Here is an 8,526-nt window from a genome sequence, read left to right as displayed (position 1 = left end):
AACATAGATAAGTTAGGACACAAATCTTGAGATTGTTCACCCTTGAGATTGTTCAAAGAGGCTCTGAACAACCCAGCCCCAGGCTTAGGAACATCCAAGTTTCATAAGACAAAACAAACAGCATTAAGATGAAACCAGAGCTTCTGTTTGCTCACAGATTGATGATATCGGTTTGCATCCTGGGATGATAAGCAGGAACCCTGAACTGCAATGTTAAAGCCTCACCCATGGAGTGGACAGGCTGCCTGGGACCTTTATCCAGTTGAGACTCCAGATGTGCTGTGTCCTGGGACTTCCCAGGGCTGTTCCAGTCTGGATGTTGGTCAGAAGCCAATTTGGTGATTGTCAGGAGTTGCGTTAGGCATTACTGACAAAATGGAGGCACAGCCCCAAACTCCTCTCTTTGTCCCGCAGGCACGGAGCTGGGGTGAAGGAGTTAGGCCTTATGATTCTGACTTGTTTTTTCCTCTCCTCGACTGAGTTGACTGAGAAGAATATTAAGGTGCTTATTGTTCTTGAGAGGAGCATGAGAAGGCACAAAGCCTTCTGCAGCTGTGCTCAGAGAATAATTCATAAAATTAATCATTGACATTTGTTCAAGGACTTTTACAAAAGAGTGTTCCAGAATAGTCCACAGCCATGGGAGGGATTGCTATTTGAAGCCTATTTGTGAGGGAAATGTTTATGGCAAAGGAGTTTGCTGAATTTAGGGCTTAGGAATAATTAAAATAGTTGGAAGTTAAAGATTTAAGGAATGTTGTAATGTTAGCGTATTTTACTGTATCTTATAGAGGTTAGAAACTTTAGAGATATTAATAGCTAGAAGCCCTTTTTAAGAGATAGTGAGCTCAGAATACTAGGGGCAAACAGGATTTAGAAAGATAAGAAATAAGCTGAGATTTGTGGTATGCAGCCCAGACTTAAGCACGAGTTACAATGTAATCACGAGTTAAAGCAAACACTATTCTGAGAGAACCGCTGGAGCAGAAACTCTATTTGAAGGGCAACGGTGATTTATGGAGACAATAAATCTGGGTGAGGGGAAATTGAAGATGTCAAACCTCTGACCTAATGCTTTTGTTAAAGTATAAAAAGAATCTTAAGCTTGAAATAAAGTTACGCAGTCCAAGAAAATTGAGAGGCTGTGTCGTTACTCGCTGACACCGCCCCTCCCTTCTGGTTGAATCCCTGGCTGCTGGAGCTGGACTCCTGCAGGTGATGTATCCTCTGCTTTTTTTATTTCCTTGTCTTTTCAGTTCAGTTCAGTTGCTCAGTCATGTCCAACTCTTTGCAACCCCATGAACTGCAGCACTCCAGGCTACCCTGTCCATCACCAATTTCCGGAGCTTATCCAAACTCATGTCCATTGAGTCGGTGATTCCATCCAACCATCCCATCCTCTGTCCTCACTTTCTCCTCCTGCCCTCAATCTTTCCCAGCATCAGGGTCTTTTCAAATGAGTCAGCTCTTCGCATCAGGTGGCCAAAGTACTGGAGCTTCAGCTTCAACATCAGTCCTTCCAATGAACACCCAGGAATGATCTCCTTTAGGATGGACTGGTTGGATTAGTATATTGAAAGTCAGCTAGATAATTCTCTAATAAATATTGGAATATTTATTTGTATAGAATGAGTGGCATATTTTCTTAATAAATCCTTGGAACCTGAGACAAAAGTGAAAACTTTTGGCAAGGCATTAATTGGCGCTGTGAGCAGGATTTGTGAGACAAAACGTCACTCTTTAGGATTCAAGAGATTAAGGTTGATGAGATTTTTATTCCCAGATGGTAAGATTCACCTTATTACTCATTAGCTAATACATGGGACATCTTCTCTGGATTATGTGAGAATTGGAACCATAAATTAAACAGGGCTTTCAGTACATCATGAGAAATGCTGGGCTGGAAAAAGCACAAGCTGGAATCAAGATTGCTGGGAGAAATATCAATAACCTCAGATATGCAGATGACACCACCTTTATGGCAGAAAGTGAAGAGGAACTAAAAAGCCTCTTAATGAAGGTGAAAGAGGAGAGTGAAAAAGTTGGCTTAAAGCTCAACATTCAGAAAACAAAGATCATGACATCTGGTCCCATCCCTTCATGGGAAATAGATGGGGAAACAGTGGAAAGAGTGTCTGACTTCATTTTTTTGGGCTCCAAAATCACTGCAGGTGGTGATTGCAGCTATGAAATTAAAAGGCACTTACTCCTTGGAAGAAAAGTTATGACCAACCTAGATAGCATATTCAAAAGCAGAGACATTACTTTGCCAACAAAGGTCTGTCTAGTCAAGGCTATGGTTTTTCCAGTGGTCATGTATGGATGTGAGAGTTGGACTGTGAAAAAGGCTGAGTGCCAAAGAATTGATGCTTTTGAACTGTGGTGTTGGAGAAGACTCGTGCGAGTCCCTTGGACTGCAAGGAGATCCAACCAGTCCATTCTGAAGGAGATCAGCCCTGGGATTTCTTTGGAAGGAATGATGCTGAAGCTGAAACTCCAGTATTTTGGCTACCTCATGCGAAGAGTTGATTCATTGGAAAAAGACTCTGATGCTGGGAGGGATTGGGGGCAGGAGGAAAAGGGGACAACAGAGGATGAGATGGCTGGATGGCATCACTGACTCGATGGACGTGAGTCTGAGTGAACTCCGGGAGTTGGTGATGGACAGGGAGGCCTGGCATGCTGCGATTCATGGGATCGCAAAGAGTCGGACACGACTGAGAGACTGAAGTGAAATGAACTGAATCCTTAAAAGTTACTTAATGTTCATGACTATTGCCCCTTGAGAAAGGATAAGAATCTGCCCTTCTGGATGAGAGTCTGGATCCTCCTCTCTCGTACCGTGAGGTACATAAAGAGAACTTAAAATTGTCTTAGAGAAGTTACTGGAAAAATAATTATGCGATTAGTGAGGATGTTTGTCCATATTACAGTGTCAAAATTATAAATTGGCTGATCAAATCCTCACTTTTTAAGTCGACTCTCTATTGAGCTGGCCCACAGCTCCAGTAGTGACCCCACTGCCCTTTCTCTCTCCATGCTTTGTTCTGTTGTGTCCTTAAACCCCTCCCAACCCCTCTGTCTCCCTCTCCATCAGCTGGTCCCCTTCTAACTTCCACTGTCTCTTAGGGGGGAGGATGAGTCCAGCTTCCTCCACTCCTGCCCCCCACTCTAGGAAATGTCTCTACCCCTTCAGATTCTTCTGAACAATCTAAGACCCCCATTTCCCCAGAGGGACAATCCAAGATTTTTATCACCCCATCTGCCCTTGTTTTCACAGTCAATTTGAGCACTATTTGATCTGTATTTTAGCTACAAAACTATGACTATAGAAAGGAAAGATAAGTTATTTGACATAGGATAGCTGTGATATTCTCTAGACTCTGGAGAAAGCTGGTTAAAATGATTTTTTTTTTTTTCTCTTTGAATGTGCACAACCAGTTCTTTTTGCGTATGGATAAAAGCAACTAACTCATTGAGACAGCTAGCCTAGGAAAAAAGCTTGAAGTTAACCTTTACCAGGGCATCCCAGATGACTCTAATGGTACAGAACGTGCCTGCACGTGTGGGAAAGGCGGGTTTAATCCCTGGGTTAGGAAGATCCCCTGGAGGAGGGAATAGCAACCCACCAGAGTGTTCTTTCCTGGAGAGTCCTATGGAAAGAGCAGCCTGGCGGGATACAGTCCATGGGATCGAAGATAGTCAGGCGTGACTGAAGCAGCTTAGCACAGCATGTGACTTTTACCAAGTCCTTGATACATAACCCACTTTCCCTCAGGCCTTAACCTTGGGCAAATTAGAATTTCAAACCAAGGGGAAAGAAAAAGGTCAAAGAGACATTTTAAATCTCAAGCAGAAAACTATGGTCTCTGTCTGTCCATATGTGTGTCTGGATTTATGCATGTCTCACTGTGTGTCTTTGTTTTTGGATAATATTGTGAGGTTAGTTTGTAAGTGAGATCTAATTCAGTTGGCTTTAAAAAAGAAAAAGTAAGCACTTACAAATCAAACGCTTATGAGAAATTAACCTAAATGAATTTCAGATGCTCATGAACTGGGAAATATTCAACATTAAATATCTAGTAAAAACGTTTGTTTGCTCATCTAAGTAAGACATGAGTTGAGTCATCAAATTGTGTAATGCTTTTATTGTATTACACTGATTACTGAGAGTTCAATCCCTGCATCAGAAAGATCCCTGGAGAAGTAAATGGCAACCCACTTCAGTATTCTTGCCTGGAGAATACCATGGAGGAGCTGGCAGGCTACAATCCATGGGTTTGCCAAGAGTCGTACGTGCCTGAAGCGACTTAGCACACACATAGGCACTGATTAATGGTAATTTCCTCTCATAGAGAAACTAGAGAGATTTTGGATTATTAATATGTGTGCTGCTACTCTGAGATGTTCTCCATAAGAAGCAAATGTTTTTAGAAGTTATAACTGGTGTTTATAGCCACCATTTTACAAAATGCTAATATAAAGGACAGTTCATGGTTGCTTAAGGAAAGTAGGATCTGTGTTTTTAGTAACAAAAGGTATGAACAATGAAATTGATTTGGGATGTTCATAGCAGTGAGTGGGAGCGAGCAGAAGCTGGAAGCAAGTTCTTAATTTCCCAGATCGGGACTCCTAACCCCTGGACCACAGGAGCCAACATTTAGGGCTAAGGTCCCTAGTGTGGCCTGCCTAGTCAAGAACAAATTCAGATGATGAGGCAGAAGATAGAGAGTAAAGGAAAAACTTTATTGAAAGGAAAAGTACATGCGGCAAGGCACATGGGCAACCTGAGAGAAAGAGAGAGATGCCTTTGGGAAGTGTAAATTCTTTACAAAGGGGTGGTTTTCCAGGTCTTCATCTTCCCTCAGGCCAATCACCTTGTTTATTCTCCCTGGTTAATTTGTCTCAGGACCCTCCGTGGAGTGTGCATGCATACCTTAGCCAAATTGGATCTCAAAGTGGAGGCTTCTGGGAGGAGCAAGACTCATGATGGCCTGGAATTATCCTGTGAGTTTTGACTCCAAGCAGCCTTTCTGGGCATGTGTAGTGTCTCCCTTAACAAACAGGGTTTTTTCCTTGCTTCGTCCTTGCCATAATTATTCCCTGAGATTAGAGAATGACTATCTATTTACCCTGTTTTTGTTGGGTGTAAATTCCTAAACTGGAGCCCATGAATCTCTTATCTCAGAGAATGCAAAGGGGAAGATCACATATTCTAGACATTTAACATGGAGCCCATCAGGCTCCTACCAGAAAATTACATTTTATTAGGGAGAAAGAAAGTAGGTGTGACTTACAGGTGGCTGTTTCTAAATGAAGAAAATGATTTAATTAGGGAAAAAAAAAAAGAGAGATTTTATGCAAAGTGGACCTCCAAGAAAAGAGGTCCCAAAAGGCAGTCTTTATATAATCTGTAACAATCTGTCATTTGACTCCTATCAATGTTGTTGCTTGACTATGGGAAGCATGTGATGAGGTGTTTCAAAGGGATCTATTTCCTCTTTGTCCCCCTTCTGTGCTGGATTCCATAGGATGCCTGCTTTTTGCTCCGTGTAGAACAGCGCTGACACCTCCAGAGATTATTTCGGACCCAGGCTGATTCTCTTCCTATTTGCTGCACTTGGGAGACCTCATTGGAAGAAGGGAAAGACTAGCAGCTCTTTGATTGCATTTGGTGTCTCAGATCCTACACAGAGCTGCCTTCAACCTGTCTTCCTGTTCAGAGCCCTCAGCTGTTCCTGTTGTTACTTCTTTTGCCACACCCTTCAGGGGTATGTTTAACAGGAATGTGATTTGGATCTTCTGTGATTGTAACTCAGGAAACCTGTAAGGACAGTGGATATTGAGGTCCTCTCTTAGACAGGACCTTAATTGATATCTTGTTGGTACCTTGGAAACGATTTCCAAGAGGGATGGCTGAGTAACACAATTACACAGGTCAGTTCTTGTGTCTGATCTGAAGTTTCCGTTTTACACTCCTGGAGTTCATGGTAACTTTTTGTCCTCTGTTCTGCCCAAGTGAGCCCTGGTGGTTCAGAGCATGTGTGAATCTGTAAGTCTCGATTTCAGTCCTGCTTTTGCTCATTTACTTTCATGTTCCATGGAGTTGTGTACAGGAACCCTGTGAATCCACTACCTTTATTTGTAAAATTGAGGTAATTAGTGCTGTTATGTGGCATAGAATGTTGCCTGTTTTACAGAAAAGGTCAGAAGTTACTGTTTTTTTGGTGTTGTTGTTGTTTGCTGTGCCATGTGGCAGGTGGTATCTTAGTTCCCCATTCCTGGATGGAATCTGTGCCCCCTCCAGTGTATGTGCATAGTCCTAACGACTGGACCACCAGGGAATTTGCCTGAAAGATTACTTTTGCTTAAAGAATATATTTACTTCCTGTCTTGCTTATTGTGACATCTCTTTGTCTACTTTACATCTTGTATGTTTTTATTTTACTTTTCATTTTTATGAGTGTTGTCTCTGACTCCGGTTAATAAGTTTTCAAATAATATTGGTTTTCTTCATACCAATACATTACATTTTTAAAATGTATTTTATTTTTGGTTGCTCTGGGTCTTTGTTGCTTCGGGGCTTTTTTCTACTTGCGGCAAGCAAGGGCTACTCTACTTGCAGTGCACGGACTTCTCATTCTAATGCCTTCTCTTGTCACAGTGTATGGGCTCTATGTCTGTGCACAGTAGTTGTGACTCCCGAACTCTGGAACATGGAGTTGTGGCCTACAGGCTTAGTTTCTCCAAGGTATGTGGGAACTTCCCAGATGAGGGATCGAACTCTTGTACATTAAGTACCAGGTGAATTCTTTACCTCTGAGCCAGAAGGGAAACCCCAAAGCTTGTTCCTTGACATGTATCTTGGAACCAATGAACTGGGCAAGTTAAAGTTACTGTATAGATAAGGAATTGCTGTACTGAATGACTGTTCTTTAAGTAGACAATGTTTCATTTATTAATATTTTGTTATTTAAAGGTGATCGTCTTCATGTATTACACAATGTAACGGACATGAACCACTTGTCAATGTCATGAAATGCCTATAGGTCTATCTACTGATAGATTTATAAGAGGTATTTAGAAAAGTTTTCTTTTTCTTTTTTTCCCTTTATTGTAGGGGATTTCGTGAACAATTGTCAACTGCTATTTATGTTTTCCATTACTCGTTAAAGTGCTTCTTTTCGATTATTTACCATTGCAGTGTATTGCCTGTTAATGAATGCTTGTTCAGCTGATCGTTCTGTCTGACTCTTTGAGATCTCATGGACAGTAGCCTGCTAAGCTCGTCATCCATGGTATTTTTTTCAGGCAAGAATAGTTCAGTGGGTGCCATTTCCTCCTCCAGGGGATCTTCCCCACCAAGGGATTGAAGCTCCCTATCCTATGTCTCCTGCATTGGCAGGCTAATTCTTTACCACCAAGTCACCTATGTAGCCCTGTCTGTTCTTTACCATTTACCTATGTATAAGTATGCATAAAGTGTATATAATATGCTAAAAAATTATCCTCAATTATGAGACAGCAGTGTGTTTACTACCAAGTAGAATGAGTTTAGAAGTCATGGTGCAAAAATACCCTTTTCTTTGAAAACTGACATGAGTTTAGAAAAAATTAATATGTTCTGACTGTATCTTTGAAGCTAGGCTACCCTAAAATTAATTTGGATTACATGTGATTGCTCTTTCATTTTTAAAGAGTTCTATTTATTTAGCTTTTCAAATATTTTTAGGATCATCATTGGGAACATGTGTAATCCTGTTCAGCATGAATATGCATTTGGTATAATACCATGTATTCAGCATGAAACAATTTATTTATGAATTGTAATTGATAGAATGCATATGGTTTTTATATTTTGTAGATGTGTCTCAAATATGTATGATCAAGAAATTACAGGCAAAAGGAAACAGTGGTAAAGAAGAAAGTTTTCAAAGAGTGATGTTTGGAAGAGCTGAAAGCCATGAAATAAAAGATTTTTTCCTCAGGAAGGTACAAGAAAATGTGCATGATTTTGAGTGTCTGTGGACAGTTGATGAAAGAAATGACAGAGGAACGTCTATATCCCATAACAACAGTCTCACCAATAGAAGAGATCATGATAGTAGAAATGATGCAGGAAATACGCCTGTTGAAAGGCATGGATCAAACTTTCAGGATCAGTTGCAGATACTTGAATCTGAAGGGACAGTTTCTGAATGTAGTCAGGTTGTGGTGAATATCAACAGTAGCACCTCAGGTTTACCACCTCAGAGAACTTGCAGTGTCCGTAAAGGCAATTCTCATAAACATGAGAGTGGTGTTATACATCCCTCAGAACTGGCACCAGACCAGGAGGCACACAAGAAAAACACTTACAGTTGTAATGATTGTAACATAACTTTTCTTCAGGACTCAGAACTCACTAGACATCAAAGAATCCATACAGGAAGAAAAGCATATAAATGTAACATATGTTGTCAGGCTTTTAATGATAAATCGACCCTTATAGTTCATCAGAGAAATCATACTGGAGAGAAACCATAT

The sequence above is a fragment of the Bubalus kerabau genome, chromosome 17 (assembly GCF_029407905.1).
Source record: "Bubalus kerabau isolate K-KA32 ecotype Philippines breed swamp buffalo chromosome 17, PCC_UOA_SB_1v2, whole genome shotgun sequence".
NCBI lineage: Eukaryota > Metazoa > Chordata > Mammalia > Artiodactyla > Bovidae > Bubalus > Bubalus kerabau.
The sequence above is the reverse complement of the archived record's forward strand: the minus strand, read 5'-3'. Positions refer to the sequence as shown.